At 41.4% G+C, this 20822-nt stretch overlaps 1 long non-coding RNA gene across 2 annotated transcripts in view; it reads right to left on the bottom strand.

Annotated features, from left to right (window-relative positions):
* The window catches only part of LOC308585462, a 208769-nt gene that overhangs the window by 54536 nt on the left and 133411 nt on the right, over positions 1-20822 (bottom strand). For both annotated transcript variants that reach the window (XR_014007413.1, XR_014007414.1), the window contains one exon: positions 990-1066. This is a non-coding gene — a long non-coding RNA (uncharacterized lncRNA). The remainder of the gene's footprint in view (positions 1-989; positions 1067-20822) is intronic.

Here is a 20822-nt window from a genome sequence, read left to right as displayed (position 1 = left end):
TCCAGCTGACAAGGCTTTGTTGCCCCTTCAGGCAGTAGCAGAGTCACAGGGAGCAGCCATCGGCTTTCTCCAGTCCTATATAATGCTCCTACAGAGATGACACAATGTCATTCCCAAGTCATTGCAAAAAATTAAATAAAAGAAAGAGATGGCAGTTCCCAGTGGCTGCCCTTTCCTGAAAGTCTCTGAATTTCTTGGGGCACTTTAAAAGGCCTAGCATGAGTCTGAAGGCACATGATACTGTCATATTGTTAAAGCTAAGCATAGGCGCCAACTGCTAGGGGCCGAGGGGGCATTGCTCCCCCAATAAAATATCTAAGAGGGCAGCCGCCCCCCCAGTTGATGGGTATTGCCATTCAAGTGGTGTGTGTGCACCATGTCATGTGATTGATTATGCATGGCGGGGCTTACTCCCCCCCCCCAATACTTTTTTGAAGTTGACATCCCTGAAGCTAAGTAAGTCTCAACCTCATTATACTTGGATGGAAGAGTGGTTGAAAAGCAGGAGTGTATGAGCGAGCGAGTGAGAGTGAACATTTACCTTCTTAATTACCTTGCTAAAACAAATTCTAGATAAATGTGTGGCTCTGATAACTAGGGACGGAGGAGAAATTCTATTCAATTCACATATAAAGATGAACCTACCTAATTGCCCCTTTCTGAAATATGAGAACCAAAATACACCCCTCCTTTAAAATGCACACTTCCTTGAATTTTGCATAGCAGTTCTCCCACCAAACAATAAAATGTACCAAAATACACATACCAGGGTAAAACGTGCAATAAAATGCATATATATATGAAAATAACATTAAAAAATTCTCTAGATTAGGCTAAATTACTTTGCAAAAATGAAGGTATTAGGCAAAAGGGCATTCCGTTATGTGTATATTAGGATATGTTCATACTAACATGCTGGTGATTATTTTTTATGAAATTAAATTTTTTGAATTGCAAACTGATGTGGAAATGTAGAAAACTGAACTTACATGAGGAACTGAAAGAAATCTAAAGCAGCAGTTTCATTCATACTTCCCAATTGCATAAAGGTGGCATAAGTTGCATTCTGCAGAAAGAAGGGAGAAGGCAGGTAGCTGTGAGGCACAGAGCTAGATCACAGGTCTCTTACAACATCATGTCTCAGCAATCGCAATTTTCAGTATCTAGTGACACCCCCCCCACACACACATTCTACTAGAATGGCTATATGCATATTCTATATTTATAGTAGCTCTAAAGTGATCAAGGAATGGCGATGCTGACTACAACCCCCAGCACAATTACTACTTTCTTTGCCAACTGTTGGTTCAAAAAATGTATATTGTTGCAGGCCACCCCAATCTTTGAGCAGCGCAAGATTCTAGGTGCTTAGCCAGGATTTGGTTTCCTCAGAATGATGGACAGCGGAGACTGTGGTTTCTTTATATGTTTTATTTGCACATATATACCACCTGAGCCTGTGAGGAAGGGGCTCACAGCGTCAACACCCCAAGAAGGTCTTGCTTCTCCCATGGCTGCAGCCTTGGATCCCAGCAGAAATCAAGCCTGGCTCTGTCTCTCACTATCACCTAGGAGAGGTGATTATATGGTGGACATATTGGTATGGAGGCCAGTTGTGGCTCTAAAAAGAAATTATCTGCCAAGCTGGAGGAGAAACCAAGATCCTGAATATAGCGCCTTACAATAAGGAAACACAGCTATCCTTTTCGGAACAAAAATATATGAGGAATGAGGTGTGATTTAACAAAGCCCTAAGTAATCCTGTGCTACACTGGAAACAGTAATGTCATGCGAGGGCCTACTCACTCTGTGAAGGTGTGGATTACCTTGTTTGCCCTCCCATCAACATTTATTCTGAGAAGCAGTTTAGCACAGCTGGAAGGATTGCAAAAGGCAGCAGTATGTTCCTGTGTTTTTGTTTAACCATATGAACCCCTCACAGATACCAAAAGTTGCACTAAATGCACCCTTAGAAACTTGAAAGCCGGTTTCTAACAAAGATGCATGGACAAGTAGCGCATATGGAGGAGAAAGGGGGAGACACGGTTTTTCCAAAGGAAATGCTTGCCCACAATGAACTTTATGAACTTTAAAAGAATAAAATGCAATGCTGTACACTATTCACATCATTCACATCATGTCTGTATAATAAAGTAAAACTTGCTGTTTAGACACACAGCATTTATTATCTTTGGGAATTACTTAGACGTGGTAATCTATATTCCCTGCCTTAAAAAAAAAAAAGGACAGTACAAAAGGGCAAGAAAGGAATTTGGCTTGCATTATAACAACAAAAATAGCAAACATTAGACTGTATGGGCTGCTCCTGCCTTCTAACAACACAGATAAAAATTAAGTTATTTTCATGCCTTATAATAAAATAACTATGAGTTCTTTCTTGGCTTGTCAAAGTTTAAAGTGAATAAACTTTGCTGTCTTCTGCAAATGGATCACCTATGTGCTGGTTCATCTGCACTTCCCTCTGCATCCTCCTAAGTCTGCCCTGCTTGACATTTTGTGCTTCATTCAAGGCTCAAAGTGCTGCATGTGCCCTCAAAATCCCCTCCACCCTGTTGCAAATATTCTCAAAAATCGAGAGTTCTTTGCACTGTGTTCATTGGGGCAACACAACTGAGGATTCTGGCAAACAGGCACATGTGTTGTTTCTTCTACTTGTTGGATCTGCTGCACAACCACTAGCTCTGGCTGTGGCTCCATTCTGATCTACTCATTATTATAAATGGCAAGTCAGAGAAAGATGCCTTGTGATGGATGATGTGATGCACCATGTGGAAAAACAGGGTCTTCCTACACATGTCATGTTTCCAAGATGTCCTTGGGTGCATGCATGTAAATGCAAAGATGCCTTGAAAGATTGCTTATTTTTATGCAAAAGAATTTATATACTGTTATATATATACTGCTTACCAGTACAAAAAAGAACTCTAAGCAGTTTACAAGATCAAATCATAGCATAGGAGAGCTTTCATCTGATTTTATAATGCTGGATTATAAAGCTTGGCTGTTAGATTCCAAATGTGACGGGGTTAAATCAGCCATTACTAGCAATGTCTGCAAATTGTCTTCAAGCTCATGTGAAAGGCAATTCATAAACTAACAAAATAAAATAAATAAGTTTGATTTTATTACAATAATGTGAAGAAGCAAACGTTTGCCAGTAACCATGGTATTTTATATAAATTTGCACCGAGCCTTTATTTTAAGGTATCCTTCCCAGAGACTTTGCATTTGTGATACAGCTGAGGAAGAGACATCAGCTCTCCCCTAATCCCAGCAATAATTCCTGCTGCTAATGAAAACATTTGAAATGACATATTAACCTGCTGGTTTGGAGTAGAAGGCATGGATGTGCTTTGTAAGTTTCTGCTGCGGTTCACATTGTCTTTAAAAAGGAGGAAAAAATCCATCTGGGGTTGAAAATATAAGCTCTGGTAGTGCCTTCTCAATGCTTTCATGTTGCTGCGCCAGTGGCGAACATTATACATCACAGCTTCTCCATGTATTCATTGCCATAACTTTCAGAGTGGGATTAGGATGATTAGCACACGGTTACTGCTAAGCTGCTGCATATCAGGATGATTGGACAAGCTGAGCACAATCACAGCATGACATTTTATCCGTAGAGTTCTGCACGCTCTCACAGGTAGAAACAGATGGCAATGTTTTTGTGCTATCAGACAAAGTATTAACTATGTGAGCAGAGGGCTTAAGGATATGTTTAAAAATAACTTCATCATGTCAACATGTAGGTACGGTCCTGAATTTCTACAGCAGCCGGCTGTTAGGCTGAAGTTAACACAGAGAAACAGGATCCCCACTCCCACCCGGATCTGTTCAGTACTCTTAACTCCTAAAACAAAGAAAGCTTAGGTCTTTGCAAGACTTTTGGCCCCAGCTGCATCGTTTTCTACCCCACACCTGATATGATATATAGGATGTCAAGCCTAGGGCAAGTGGGTGTGGCTTGGCCAAAGGAGCCAGAGGTTCCCCACCTGTGGTTTAGGAAAAAGAGATGGAGGGTTGCAATTATTTTTATATTGAAAATATAGATCCAGATTTATATTTTACTTCAAAACTGTTTACGCTTGTATAGAAGTCATGATTAAGGGTAAAGGTAAAGGGACCCCTGACCATTAGGTCCAGTCACAGACAACTCTGGGGTTGCGGCGCTCATCTCGCTTTATTGGCCGAGGGAGCCTGCTTACAGCTTCCGGGTCATGTGGCCAGCATGACTAAGCCGCTTCTGGCGAACCAGAGCAGTGCATGAAAATGCCATCTACCTGTTGGCTTTTTGCAGTATAGTAGCGCTGCAGAGAGCTTGCTGGGGAGACCATGCATTAAAAAGAAAGGACTCAAAAATAACTTAAAGAAGGTTTTAATAAGAAAAACAAAAACTCCATTTACACTAAATACATCAACAAACCAAACCCAACCACCAACCCATCCCCCAGGGGAATGGGAGAGCTAGGTGCTGCTCCTTATATACTCTACCCAAATGCTGACACGCCTTAATCAAATACAACTCAGCAGCACCTGCTATGTTTCACAGCTGTAAAGCTGGGTCTCGTTATCTTGCTCTGGCCCTTGCTCCGGCCCCTTAAAGACATACACATGGAGTGGAACAATGATGAACCTTTACATTTAAAGAAACCATTCAACATTTCCCCTGCGGTTCATCATTGTGGAACAAAAACATAAAGCATACTTTGTACATGTTTTTCATGTGTAACCTTTGGAAGAGCTTTAGTAAAAATGTCCGCAATTTGATTGTCACCTGGAACATATTTAAATACAACCATTTCATCAGCAATTAGTTTCTTTACAAATTCTAAACGTAATCTTAAGACTCTAGTGCGCTGCGTATTGGTCTCTGAACACAGGATAGCAAGTCCACTCTGGGAATCAAGGTAAACTTTTACTGGTAGTGTTACTTGCATCTGTAGGTCTGCAAATACTTGCAGATACCATTCTACATCACGAGTGGCTTGAACGCATGCACATAATTCACTCTCTGTTGTAGAGAGACAAATAATGGTTTGTGTCTGGGACTTCCATTCAAATGGACAACCGTTATAACAAAACACCATACCAGACACACCCCTGCAATTATTTTGTTCCACTGCATGAGATGCATCGCAGAAAATTTCAAAACCTTTATCAATACTTGATGTAAACTGCAACCTATAATGTTTGGTATGTTTAAGGTACATTACCACTCTCTTAAGAGCAGAGAAACATTGTGTAGTGGGCTTTTCCACAAATTTTGCCAGAAAGTGAAAAGCATAAGTTATATCTGGTCTTGAGATTCTTTGAATGAAATTTAACTTGCCTATAGCAGAACGATACAAAGTTTTGTTAGGAAATGGCTTATCTTCACCTGTAAAGGTGAAACCACACACCATAGGCGTTTCCTTCCCATTTGCATTTTCTAAACGTAGCATTTCAACTAGGTCATCAATTTTTGCAGTTTGATGAACCAGAAAAGATCCATTTTTGCCTTTCTCAATTTGCATGGATAAGTAATTTTTAGCTATGCCTAATTCCACCACATCAAATTTCTTCTGTAACTGTGAAACTACCTGTTCATATTCCTGTTTGGTTTTTGTAGAAATTAACACGTCATCTACATACACACATATTTTTGTTACAGAGTTTGCCCTTTCCTTTATAAACACACAATTGTCTGCCTTTCCTTGTGAAAAACCAATATCTAGCAATTCTTTTGCTAAAGTTTGGTGCCAATTCCTTCCACTTTGGTGCAGACCATAAAGGGATTTATTTAATTTGCATACCAAACCTTCAGCAGCGTCTATGCCTTCAGGGACACGCATAAAAATTTGTTCTTTTAAATCTGCAAACAAATATGCAGTTTTTATATCTAGGTGATAAACAGAATGTCCACGTTGTGATGCATCTTTTAACAAAAGCTTAACTGTTTCATATTTTACACTTGGTGAATAACACAAATCATAATCTTCTCCTGGAATTTGTTGAAAACCTCTAGCAACTAGTCTTGCCTTGTACCTTACAACTTCATTTTTGTCATTCATTTTAACTCTATAAACCCATTTTGAATCAATAAGTCTCATATCTGGGGTTTGTGGTACAAGAGACCAAGTGTTATGTTCTTTTAAAGAAGCTATCTCAGAGTTCATAGCTTTATACCAATTTACAGCTTGGTGCTTAGGTAAATTCTGAACATCATTGTAGCTTTTTGGCTCAAAAACCACCTTATTGGCATACACAGTATTAAAATGTTCATCTGCGAAGCGTTGTGGCTTCTGCCTCTTTCTATCTGAACGTCTCAGTCCGGAAGGAGAGTCAGACTCCTCAGACTTAATGGGACTGAGTGAACTACTAGTTTCAGGTTGTAAATCATCATTGTCAGACTGAAGAGGTGCCTGTAGGCTAAGCTCACGGTCAGAAAACTCAAGAGAATCTAACCTCCCCTCAGGTGCCTGTGACTTTAAGTCAAACAAATTATCAGATTCAACAGGCTTTTTGTCTTTCCCCATTAATTCAGAAGCACCATTTTCTCCTCCTGCTGCTGCTGCTGCTTCCTCTTCTTCCTCAGTATCATTTATACCATCAGTATCTTGGAAAACAGCAACCCCATTCCAATTTACAGTTTGTATCATGCTTCTGGTAATATGAAATTTGCCAGTTGCTGGTATGTAAATTCTGTACGCCCCCTGCTGGTAGCCCATTAATTTTCCCTGAACACTACGTTCACCCAATTTCTGCTTAGCAGGATAATGCATAATTACATCTGAACCCCAAATACGTAGGTATTTCAGATTAGGGCGTTTTTTAAACAGCTTCTCATAGGGGGTGACATCTAAACCAGAATGATAACTGCGATTTCTAACATAACAAAAGGCATTGAGTGCTTCAGCCCAAAAGTCTTTGGGCAGATTAGCATCGTGCAGATAAGTTTTAACCCCTGCGTGCAGGTCACGCTGCACAACTTCAACAAGCCCATTTTGCCAGGGACTTCGGGGGCAAGATAACTCATGAGTAGTCCCCTGCGCTTCCAGGAATTTCTCAAAATCCTCAGAAACAAATTCCCCGCCCCGGTCAGAAAACAGGTTCTTAACTGGTTTGTTAAAGTGTGTTTTTACCCAGTTGCAAAAAACCTTGTACTTCTCAAATGCTTGGGACTTCTCAGCTATTGCATAAGTCCAACAATATCTACTATACTGGTCTATCAGGGTAAGCCAGTACTTTGAACCTCCTAATGAGGGTGGGAGTGGCCCAACTAAATCACAATGTACACGCTCAAATGGCTCAGTTACTTTCCTATCTGAGCACCTACCCTTGCGTGCAACCTTAATCTTATTCTTGCAACAGGATAGACATTGCATAAAGAATTTGCATGGTTTTAAGTTGAGGCCATTGACAATATTCTTTGTCTTAATTACATCAGCGAAATTCAGGTGTCCCAGAATTCTGTGCGCCACGTGGATACACCCAGAATGTGGTCTTACATTCCTCAACCCTTGGCTTGACTGTGCTGCTCTGCAATTTATAGGCAATTGGGAGTAGGTTCGAAAATACAGTCTATATAAACCATCAGATTCCCGGGCATACAATAGACGTTTGTTCCCCTCGAAAAACTCACACATAGACTTTAAGAAACGCACAGTTATGCCTTGACGGGCAAAGCACCTTACTGACAATAAATTGTCCACTGACGGGCAGTAAATGCAGTTCGCTATTGTAATGTTTAAAGAGTCAAGTTTAACAGTACCCCTGCCAAGCGACTGCAGGACTTGTGAATTGGCTAAATGTACATTACCAATTTCCTCTTCGAAAGAAATAAACAAGCTTCGATCGTTGCAGACGTGCTGAGATGCACCTGAGTCGATAACAAAAGACTTCCACTTGGCACCTTTAGGTCTTTTACGATCTTTAGTCCGAGCATGAAAAGCTCGCGGCTCGTTTCTGTCTTTACAGTACGATGTCGGCTGCTGGGCTGACGACCGTGATTGACGAACAGTGACAGGCTTGGGAGTACTTTGCTTTCTTTTGGATCTGCAGTCCCTTGCAAAATGTCCTTGCTTATTGCAGAACCAACAACGCTTTGCAGCTTTAAATGCAGTTGTATCACCACAGGTTTGCATATGGCGTTCCTCATTCTTTCTGGAAACAGGAGTGCTTATGGCACAAGCCTCCCTTCTATCCAACTCGCCCATTAATCTTGCCGTTACCCCTTCCACAGTTAATTGTGCTGGTGGAACGGCAGATATCTGGCTAGCTATACCATCAAAGTCCTCATTAAGGGAACAAAGGATGATAAAAACATACTGAATATCAGGTACCTCCATGTCCCTTCGAATTAACTCGCCGCGTATTGCCTCCAGACGTCTCAAGTGTGCTGCCAAATCACCACCAGGTTGCAACTTCGTCTGGTACAACTGCTTGAAAAACGTCAATGCAGACGCTGACTCTTTTCTAACATGCACTGCTGCAAGACTGTCCCACATTTCTTTGGCAGTTTTCTTATTTCTTATATAGACTACTTGCTGGTCGCTGACTGCCAAATTAATTATCGCCCTGGCTTTTGCATCTCCTTTCGACCAAGCATTAGTTACAGGGTCAGGAGGGTCATCAGTTACATAGGTCCATACTTCTCTAGAGGTCAAAAGCGCCTCCACCCGAAAAGACCATAAACTATAGTTCTCATCTGTTAGCTGTGGGAAGACCAGAGCCTTCTCAGCTTCAGGAACCCGGTCAACCATTCTGGAACTCTTCCAGACCCACAAAAACTACGCTAACAGGAGAAGGAGTTTTCAAACCTTTCTCAGAGTCCAAAAATATGCAGTCATCCACTCAGCAGCTGGGCCCATAACCAAAGATGTTGGCTTTTTGCAGTATAGTAGCGCTGCAGAGAGCTTGCTGGGGAGACCATGCATTAAAAAGAAAGGACTCAAAAATAACTTAAAGAAGGTTTTAATAAGAAAAACAAAAACTCCATTTACACTAAATACATCAACAAACCAAACCCAACCACCAACCCATCCCCCAGGGGAATGGGAGAGCTAGGTGCTGCTCCTTATATACTCTACCCAAATGCTGACACGCCTTAATCAAATACAACTCAGCAGCACCTGCTATGTTTCACAGCTGTAAAGCTGGGTCTCGTTATCTTGCTCTGGCCCTTGCTCCGGCCCCTTAAAGACATACACATGGAGTGGAACAATGATGAACCTTTACATTTAAAGAAACCATTCAACACTACCTTCCCGCTGGAGTGGTACCTATTTATCTACTTGCACTTCATGCTTTCAAACTGCTAGGTTGGCAGGAGCAGGGACCAAGCAACGGGAGCTCACCCCATCATAGGGATTCGAACTGCCAACCTTTTGATCGGCAGGCCCTAGGCTCTGTGGTTTAACCCAGAGCACCACCCGTGTCCCTAAGCCATGATTACCCTCACGCAAATTCTATGACCTGCAAATTCAGCATCACAATTCAAATTCCTAGAATATCAATCCAGGATTATATAATTGCTCATTCTACCCCCCACCCCACCCCAGTCTTATATCTCCCAAGCAGACCTGAGTTCATGCTAGTTCTTCACCTCTTTTCACAGCAGATGAGGATGAAAACAGGTGCCATGCAATGCCCCATCTGCTGCGAAGTTCACGTCCGTCACATTGTACCACCTCTGTGCAAAAATGATAATACAAATGGACACAAATCTGACATTTAAAAATGACGACATTCAGACGCTGCTGGTAGAACTCTCAGGACACACTGCCGCCTGCCTGATCTGAAACCATTATTCTTCAGCAATGGAACTTCAGTGAGAGATTCCAGCATGAGTGCTGCCAAAAATTATTAGGAGGGTTTAATCTACTTGTTTAGATCTTAAATGAGAGCAGGACATCTCTCCCACTACAGGTGTTAAATAAGCAGTGTGTCCCACCAGCAGTTGCAACTGTTCTGCTCTTATCTTGTATAGATTTTGAGCTCAGCACAGAAATGTTGCTGACTTTTTAAATTTCATGGTCATTAGGCCCCATTCATGTTTCCTTCTTCCATTTACATATCTGCCAGCTGAGGCGACACTTCCTGTATCTGAAGATGACAGCACTAGTCCACAAAACCTTATGCCACAATACATTTGGGGGGGGGGAGGTGGTGGAGAGAGTGGTTATGAAGCAAACTGCAAGCATTCCTTGAAGACACTGATTATCTAGATCCAGGTCAGTCTGGGTTTAGGTCTAATTTTGGCACTGAATCTGCTATGGTCACCCTGGTGGATGTCTTGAATTGGGAGAGGGACACAGGGTGTGTAACCCTGCTATTATTACTTGGTCACTCAGCAGCTGTTGATACCATAAGCCCATGGTCCCATCCTGGATCAAGTGAGTGAGAGGGATATTTGAGGAACTGTACTACAGTGATTCTGTTCCTATCTGTGTCGTTGAGTTCAGAGAGTAACACTGAGGGAGTTCTCATCAAACCCCCACCACAAAGGGAGAGGCAGAAGAAAGCAAGTAGGCAGCAGAAACAGCTGTGTGTATCCAGGAAGGTGAACCCACTGATGATATATTGCCCAAGCTCCACCATCCCAAAACTGGAATCTGCAATGTTTGCAATCACCAGGGCAAGCCAATCAGTCTTCTATGTCCTGCACTAATAAAAGTGTCCCAGTTAAAAATGAAAGTTAAGTGCAATATTTGTGTGCACATACCTTAAAGCAGGCTTCCTCAATCTCGGCCCTCCAGATGTTTTGAGACTACAATTCCCATCATCCCTGACCACTGGTCCTGCTAGCTAGGGATCATAGGAGTTGTAGGCCAAAAACATCTGGAGGGCCGAGGTTGAGGAAGCCTGCCTTCAAGAGATCTTAGCAATGTGTACCAATAATATGCTACACAGAAAATCTCCACTAACTGTCATTCATTGTCCTGCAACATCAGCCAGTGAAACTTGGGGGAATGGAGACTAGCAGTTGTCCTCTTTGGACCTTTAACCATGGATGGATGGATGGATGGATGATGACCTCTCTTTGCAATTCTACCTACCTGCTCACAGTGGGTGGTACAGACAGGTGCAGAGAGCAAGAATGCCATGTTTACCTTGGCAAATTCTTTTTTTTTTCTTGTTTTGTCTACTGAGCTGTACTCATCAGGAGTGCAGCTCTGTGCTCTGACTTTGACATTGTAGAACACATCCTTTTAAGCTACACATCTTTTAAAGTTAACATGAAAGCTGCACACGTAAAAAAAATGGAATCAGGAAAACTCGGATAACAGTAGAACATCTTAATATACTTTTATCCACTTTGTCAGGGCTTTGATAAAGACATTTTATTTGTGACATTGATTCTAAATGACCCTTTTTAGTTTGTTGCCTGTGGGTCATAATGACCTGCTCATTCCAGGGATATCAACATTAACATGCAGTTAATTCTGCTGTAAAGGGAGAGGCTGTTATCTTTTGAGAAGCAGAAAGCTCATAACTACCCAAATAAAAACCTTTCAAGCTTCATTATTCCACCAATTTATGCTTCATTATGGTAAATATGCTTAATGCTTTAATCCTTTAAGAAATATTGTTTTGGTGTGTGGGAAGAACCTACTGCATATTGATTGCATGACACATTTTCACAAGTCGCTCACACTGTGCATGACCATGCACATAAAGTATTGTAGCACACACACACTTCTAGATTTAAAGATTTGTGCCTAGGATGTGCATTGATCCCAATCTTGCTCTCTCTTACCAACAGACCATCTAGCCTAGCATCCTGTTCTCACAGTGACCAACCAGATGCTAGCCTCCTGTGTAAGACTAGAGACATAGTGTTCATTACCTAGTACATCGGTTCCCAACCGGTGGTCCATGAACCCCTGGGGGTTTGCATAACCTGCCCAGGAGGTCCATGGCACCATTTACATAACAAAAACCATAGAGATATCAAAATTTTCAATGTAGAGTCTCCATGGCATGGCTTTTGAAAAACAGGGGGTCTGCAGAACTTAACTAATTGGGAACCACCAACCTAGTGGATGAAAGTCAGTCCTCATCAGCTCAAATGGGATTTGCCTAGCAGGACCACCACTCTCAAAAACTGTTTTCCCATGTGTAATAGATTTCATTAGCTAGATTGGATGTGGTTGCCACTGGTCATTGGCAGAGCATCCCTATGTTGGGGGAGGACAAGTTCAAGCTAACCCTTGCCACTTCACTACAACCATGGAAGAGCTTTTCTTTATATTTTAAGCCCTTTCTGTTTATATTCCTCTCCTATTGTAGTCAGAATCAGGTGGATCCTTGGCCAACTCCAGAATGCTCTGGTTTGGTCCCCACTGCTGTATGGGGGTGAGGGTTCCAGTGGTGTAAGTGTTTCCACACTGAATGGTGTTCCTCTCTCCCAGCAGAGCAGATGTTAGATTGCTCTCTTACCGACAGGCGCGTGCACACACAATTATATGTGACACATGAAAAGTTTTTCTCCCTTTCTCATAACACTAGACTAGTCATAGGCAAACTCGGCTCTGCAGATGTTTTGGGACTACAACTCTCATAATCCCTAGCTAACAGGACCAGTGGTCAGGGATGATGGGAGTTGTAGTCCCAAAACATCTGGAGGGCCGTGTATGCCTATGCCTGCACTAGACCTCTTGGACATCCAATTAAGCTGAACGTTGGGAGAGACAGGACAGTCAAAAGAAAGTACTTCTTCATATAGTGCAGAGTTAGAACTATGGGATTAGCTCCCGTAAGAATGGCCACCAACATGGGTGGGTTTAAAACAAGATAAGACAAATTTATCTTTTCATTTACATATATATAGAGAGAGAGAGAGAGAGAGATAGCGTTTGAAATGTTAAAAAAATAGCAAAGCTGTTTTCAGCAATAAAACCCAAACATTGCTCAGAATAATCTTACATCCACCAGCCTGTGTCAGGTGTGTGTGCAGGAGCCAGGCCCTGTGACCAATAGGACTCTGCAGGACTGGGGCCTTTCTAAGTTTGTTCTGAAGAGTGCAACTGCACTGCGTCTTCTTCCTAAGCAAATAAATTCCACTTCAACAATTACCTACCAAAGTCTTCATTTGAAGTTATTTTACTGAAGTGGGGGAAAATATGACCACTTTCAGAGCAGTAGTAGTACATACTGGAAGAACATACTGCTGCACCTCTGAATTTTTTAATGTTGCCATTTTGAAATTTGTTTCCATTTATATATTATTTATTTGCGTAGAGACTAACCTGTTTGTCATATTGAGATGGCAGAAGGGCACTGTTGGTGGGTGATGGCATCTATCCTGCTGAAGCCTGCTGCTAAGCCCTCTTTCAATATTAATAGGTTATGTGAATTGGCCCAGAAACCAAGACAACCCTGAACAGGGTTGCTAGATGCAAAGCTAGAGAATTGACACATCATCTTCCAATGCAAGCAGGAGGAGGTAGTTGTGGTTCCTTCTGCCTTCTCCCTCCCCATTCCTGACCATCTTGTCTGCAATGTGAGGAGGCATGGGAGGACAGAACCAGAAAGGGCAATAGTCTAGAGAAGCCCTGGTTGCCATCTCCTAAGTTGCACCCAGAGATTTAATGGCATATGAATGTTCTTGAACTGTGAATCTGGCAACCCTATGGCTGATGCTCCATTATTTCATCTGACACTGTATTGAAGCACTCAAATTTTAATGAGAGGCTTTGCCTGACACACTCGTCACATTGAGTAGGCAATACCTCAGCCTTTGGACTGAGACAGCTCAGGTTCATTCCTCTGAACAACCTCAGTATATATCCTATTGAAGAGTGTGGAAAATGACACTTTTTTTGCTTCCTCCATAGCCATGTTACATTCTTTCAAGCACCGAAATCACTTTGCTTTGGATGGGTCTTAAGAAAATGTCACCTGTTTCAGAGAGAGGTGTGAATAACATTAAAAAAATATATGACACCATTTTGACTCACAGATATAAACTATTTTAAGTTTAGCCTGAACAAAATTTGCCTGTATCTCTAATGGGTTGGATCCAGATGAGGTTAGTTGAATTTAGCCCCCACCCCTAAAAAACCAATGGGACAAGTACCATTGATTTCAGTAAGAATGAAACTCAACTAACTTAGTCTGGGTCCAGCCCAATATTTGCACTATTTTGAATCATACTGATGAACTTTGGATTGCCACCTTTTAATATATACACCAGTGCTAATATTATTTGCTTACTTCTGCTCAGTTAATTGTTTTGGGGTTTTTTGCACAATATTAATTAACACAGGAGTAGCCAACACAGTGTCCTCTAGAGGTTGCTGGAATGCACCTCCCATCATCCCTAACATGGGTCATGCTGATGGGAGTCAAACAATATTGGGAGAGCCACAGATTCCTCAGCTACATATTCATCTTTTTTAAGTGTGTGTGTGTGTGTGTGTGTGTGTGGACTCTTATGACACTATTTCAAGTTCTCTTAAATTTGAAGAGTTCCTTTCAAAATCATTACATTTGTTGAATCCAGTTTCATCAGATATTTAATACTGCTCCAAAGTGAGAGACAGAAAAGAAGTTGGATGTGTGCCTGGAAAAAAATATAGAATGACATTCCATACCACCCCCAGCACCAGGTACCAACTAAGAGAACCAAGTTTGTTTTTAATTTAAAGAGCCAGCTATTGAAGGATACAGCCACTCAAGAACAATGGATAAAAAACAAATCACCAGTTTCAGTATTCCCTGCTAAACGTGACTCATGTCTCACACGCTTTATAAGGATCCTACTTTGACAAACTCCTGATGTGACAAAGCAAAGGAGTCCTTTAAGCCTAACTAGAGATACAGGGCTACTATTTATTATGTTGCTGGTGTTGGTCAGTGTATGGGCCTTTATAAAGTATATATCTGGTGTAAGGGGTGGGAGAATCTATCCATTTCATTTCCTCCCAGTTTCTTATCTTTCCAATCCGATGTTCAGTTCTTCACATTTCCACATCAGTTTGCAAATGTTTTCACAAATGGCTCAGGACCACAATACCTCAAGGACCACCTCTCCCCATACGAACCAATCCTGACCCTGAAATAATCACCTGAAGCCCTTCTTTCTTTGCCTCCTCCATGAAAGGTCTGGAGGGTGGCAACACGAGAATGAGCCTTTTTGTGGAATGCTTTCCCCAGGGAGGTTCCAGGCAAAAACAGTTTTCTTCAACCAGGCATTCAGCTGATTAACATTCTATGGCTTTTTGGATGTATTTGGGGAGAGGGGGTTGTTGGTTTGTTTTTATTTTATTATGCATTTTGTATTCTTGTTTTGGTTTTCTGTTGCCACCCTGGCATCTTTGAATGAAGGGTGGTATATAAATAAATTAATAATGATAACAGGAGCAACGTTTTCATAAAAGGTCATCATGAATAATCCTCACTTATGCGAATTTCTTCTCATATACACAATTGTGTTGATAATTTTGCCTAATATATATGTTTTTGCAAAGTCATTTTCTTACAATGCATTTTTGTTATTTTCACTGATATTAACACATTTTATTTTATAAAAATTATATACCGCTTGACTGTAAACAGACAAACTTTTAAGTGGTATTTAAATGATTTGCCCTAATATGTGTATTTTTTTTACTGAAGGGCTGCATTGCAATATTCAGATATGTGTGAATTTTGAAGGATCGGTGTGTTTCTATCCACATATTGTTTTGGAAAGTATGAATCAAGTAGGAGTGTCTTTAAATGCAAACTGAATCAAATTTCTCCTCCATCCCTACTAATGATGATACAGGCATAACCAGTACGTGATATTGAAATATTGGTGGTTCGACTTTATGCATTGTTCTATATCCTTCCATAGCGGGCCTTTTAAATCTAGCACGCACACAAGTACACACACAACCATTAAATGGTGCCTGGGAAGAGATTACATTATGCCTTTTCCTTTGCTCTGTAGGCACCTGAAATGCTCCAGTGATTAAACAAATCCCCAAGGTAAACTGAGCAGAGGGGGCTTGATTTAGCCTGAAACATCTTGATGAAGCCATCTTCATTCAAAGAAAATTAGAAGAAAAGCACCATGGCTGTTTTGTTATCAGAGGAAGAAATTTAAGCACAGGAGGGAATTTAGCCATACATATGAAAATCAATTGTATCTTTTTCTTATTCTCTTTCTCTCTCTCTCTTTTAATTATTTATCGCCTGAGTGCTGCTGACTCAAACACACCAAAGCAGATAATTATTAAAGTTAAAAGTAGTCAATAATATGATTAACACCAGCGGCTTGGATTCACCCATCAAACTGAAGAAGAGTCAGCACTGAAACTGCCATTTTTCTTCATGCATCCCTAGTAGGCTGCCTGTATCCTGAAGCAGTCAATAACAATCAGGAAGCTGTCCTTTAAAATGAGGGCTATGAATAGTGTAAACCAGATAAATCACACCACTTAAGATGGTTCCCTTCAGTGCTTCCCTGGGGTCTAAGAGCCTGATCCTATAGATTTGCTTAGCTGCTGCTGACAAAAGGTTCAGCAGCATCCTGTGACAGGCCGGTGTGAGGCAAAGCCATCCATCTCTTTCAAAAATTAGAATGTAAACATGTAGGTGGGTCAAAAGCCCACCCTGCTGATTGCAAAGGCTCTCTCATGATCTGTACTGCAACATATAGTGAAAACCACAGAGAACTTAAGCAGTAGACCATCCCCTGTGTTCCCCACCCCCTCTTCTTTGGAAAATTGTAAAGTAAGGAGGAAGAAAAGAGAAAGAGATTGGCAGGTCCAGGCAGAAAGCGCAGCAGCTAGCGCAACGCAGCAGCCTTTTAAAACATGATCTGAGTGCCACTCTCTGTGGTTTGCCTCAGAAGGTAGTTCCTAAGGATGCTATGCCGCTCTAGCCCCCATGCTGTGTACTGTTTCCTGTACTCACTGTGCCCTGGGGTGTGTGTGTGGGTGAGAAAGAGTGTGTTAGTTTAGTTCACTGCCAGTTAATGTGAAAGAATGAATGACAGAGAGGGTAGCTGACAGATGCTAGATCAGGGCTACCCAACATGGTGCCCTCTCCAGATGCAGTTGGACTACAGCCCCTGTCAACCACAGCTGGCATGGTCAATGGTCAGGGATGATGAGGGGTGGGTATTTTTGTTCTTAATGTTTGATGTTTTATTACGTTTCTCTGTGTATTGGAAGCTGCCCAGAGTGGCTGGGGCAATCCAGCCAGATTGGCAGCGTATATTTAAAAACACACAACTAAATTAAACATCTGGAATGCATCCTGTTGGCTACCCCTATGTTAGACAAATGGGGCACATATTTCTGTGGGTTTTGTGTGTGTGTGTGTGTGTGTGTGTGTGTGTGTGTGTGTGCCCCTCTGTATGTAAGAGAGAAAGGGAATGTAAGGATAGATGCAGGATAGATGGATGTATATACCTTGTATATACAAGTGATAGAGTTCACAAATGGGCACTTGTGCAAATGAAGGGGTAGTGTGCATGAGACAAAATAATGGATGGATAATGTAGGAGTGAAGGAATAGCAGAGAGAGAGAGAGAGAAGATAAAGCCTTTTGGAGCCAAGGTGTTGGGGAACACACTTGGTGGCAGAACTGAGCCCAACTCAGTCATCAAACCCCCTACTTTGGTCCTGTATCCTCTTGCAGATTAATACTGCTTAAAATCACTCCTGGATCTTTTGTATTTTCTTCCATGATGGAAGGTGGTAAAGCAAGATATGAAAATATATCAAAGGTCTTATTACTTCTATTCGTGTACTATACTGGAGTGCATGTGTGTAAAGGTTTCTTGAGGCTACTTTTTGCCACAGGCTTTTACAATTTTTTGATGTGAGGGCTGGGTTTTATGCCTGAGTGGTTTTATAAGGTACCACTTGAATTAGATTTACCTGGTTGTGAACAGCAGTGGCAGGAGCATTGAGCTAATCTGAATTAACCTATGCAGCCTGAATATACCTCAGCCTATAAATGTAAGATGACATTAATCATAAATTTCCACTGAGCTTGGATCAACTTTGTATAGTGCTGAATACTTTTTGGAACAAGATGGCAAGGGGGAGTTGAAAAGAATATGAATTTTTAAAGGCGGGAAAATCTGCTCCATAAGGACTAGTATAGAAGCATTTGAGTTTCTTGACATGTTTACCATTTCAATTGTTATGGAGCAATATTTTGGGAAGACTTCCTTTTGTGGAGGAGGATTCTCTCTCTATCAGTCCCCTGAAAACCTACAGCCAGGCCTTTTTCCCCCACCGGAACTCAGTTTCAGCACCCCTCAGGTGGGCGCCATTGCCGTTATAAGAGAACAAGAGAGGCGTTCATAGCGAGTTCCGGCACCTCTTTTTCTAGAAAAATAGTACTGTTATTTTTGATGTGGTGTCCACATCAGCTGTGCCTTGCAAGATCAAGGAATCTGGAGCAGGGCCAGAGATGATGGCTGGAGCATGCAGGGAGGAACATATGGGGGAAAGTGGTCCCTAAGGAACCCAGGTCCGAAACCTAACACCAAAACCTTGAAGTGAGCCCAGAAACAAAATGGCAGACTGTGCATGTTGTGCAAAACCATGCCAGCAACTTGGTTTCAGCATGTTGTAATAATTGTAGTTTCTAAGCACTTTGCAAGGGCAGACTCAATGGAGAGCAAATTACAGAGGTCAAATATGGAGATGACTTGGGCATGAATGATTGTGGCAAGGTCCAGTTTTTCAGGAAAGGCGATAGTTGGTCTTTAGTTAGTGGACTATCTAGGGCTCATTCACCTGCATATATTCTAATATCACAAATGCCATCTACCTGCAAAAAATGCCTCTAAACTAGAAAAGAAATATACAGTGGTACCTTGGAACTCGAACATAATCCATTATGGAAGACCGTTCGACTTCCAAAACATTTCGAGTTCTGAGGCGTGGCTTCTGATTGACCGGCAGCTAGGTTTTTGCATAGCGGAAGCCATGTCAGACATTTGTGTTCTGAGAAACGTTTGAAAATTGGAGTACTTACTTCCAGGTTTTCAGCATTCGGGAGCCAAAACGTTTAAGAATGGAGCCATTTGAGTTCTGAGGTACCACTGTATAAGCAGTAGCAAGTTTCTGCACCACTAAGCCATTTTGCCTACAGAAAATGTGGCTACTTTCTACCACTACACGGAGACAATGTGATTTTGTCCTTTTGAAGAATGTGGCCTAGCTTCTCTGGGAGAAGCTTGTTGCAAACAGAGTTTAGATGAGTCAGAAGTGAAAACTATGCAACATGACAATGCAGTGAGCAATGGGTGTGAAGATATCCCTACAGGGCACAAAGAGTTCAGTGGAGCAATTAAAAAGAGATGTACTCTCGCTAATGAGATTTTTCCAAAAATAGGAGCTTGATCACGTTTCTGGTACAAAGTGGAGAAGTTATTACGATTTGACATTTACTTGTAGGATGTGAGGTCACTGTTGAGATTAAGAGACAACGAAAGGAGTAGTATGAACAGAAAATGAGAAATCAAACAAAGGAAGTTCTTGGGTGAGAAAAAGAAAAGAAGCTGTATTTCTAAAGCTGCAGGTAAGAGATAATTGCTTGAAACTTCTGATGAACTAAATTTTAAAAACAGGAATTTAAGAACATAAGGCCCCTTGCTGGATCAAACAAGAGTCACATCTAGTAAGAGGATTTTGCTTCCCACAGCAGACAATCAGTTCACAAGTGTTGAAAGTGCAACAGGGATCATTCAGTGTGCAACTGAATAGGTTAATTCTGTTAATGTTAAAGTCAGATATCCAAGAGGTGGGTGGGTGGAGGTGTTGCTTAGCAACCAAGTAGAATTGCATGACGTTTGCATAGGTAGCACATGCTTTGATTGGCTATGTAGTTCTGAGGGAGTTTTTTCTGAATGCTTAGTTGAATGTCTTCCTACTGTGTTTAAGGCCTGAAGAAAGAAAATCTCCCTGTTCCTTTCTGCTCAAAGTGTGCCCTATTTGTTCAGTTTGCTCAGTAAATTGTTATCAGAATTCATTTTCTTTTTGGACACTGTTATTTAAGTGACTTTGCAAAAAAAAAAAAAAAAAAGAGTGTAAGAAATGTTCTGCTCAATCATACCAAAAGACTGAAGAGATCTGAATTCAAATCCCTGCTCAGCTGACTGGCCCATGAAGCTCACTGGGTGGCCTTGGGCCAGGCACTATATCTCAGCCTCACCTACTTCACAGGGTTGTTGTGAAGAAAAAGCCCACCAATAAGCTGCTGTTGTGGGATAACCAGCCTCATATAACCAACATTTTCTTTTAGATGACATCTGAAGCCAGCCCTGTTTAGGGAAGCTTTTAATATCTGAAGGACTATTGTATTTTAATCTTTTGTTGGAAGCCTCCCAGAGTGGCTGGGGAAACCCAGCCAGATGGGCGGGGTATTATTATTATTATTATTATTATTATTATTATTATTATTATTATTAACATGCTTAGGTCTAATTAATGTATGAAGGGGTAAATGTCATGGAGTAAACTGCCCTGCCAGGCAGTTCCACTCGCCTTAGGAGGAAACTAATCAAGCCTATTGTTGTACCTCAATCTACCTCAGAAGCTCAGCATGTAAACAGGTCTGAGCTGGTTGCTCCAAGCTAAGACCACATGGCTCTAACAAGCCTTCATTAAGTTCCTATGCCAAAAATTTAGGAACTTTCACCACAGTAACTAAGCCAAGTTTTACTGCCCATGTTTTCTGACTGATGTTGTAAAAAGCACATAAACCTGACCTTTGGAGAGTTTGTAAGTAAACCATTTTTAACTTACCAAATGTGTGGTCTTTTCTATGCTAGGGAAAATGGGGAACTTTAGAAGGAACTCACACAGGCA

Source organism: Podarcis bocagei (genome assembly GCF_964188305.1).
Source record: "Podarcis bocagei genome assembly, chromosome: 4".
In the NCBI taxonomy this organism is placed as follows: domain Eukaryota; kingdom Metazoa; phylum Chordata; class Lepidosauria; order Squamata; family Lacertidae; genus Podarcis; species Podarcis bocagei.
The sequence above is the reverse complement of the archived record's forward strand: the minus strand, read 5'-3'. Positions and strand labels throughout refer to the sequence as shown.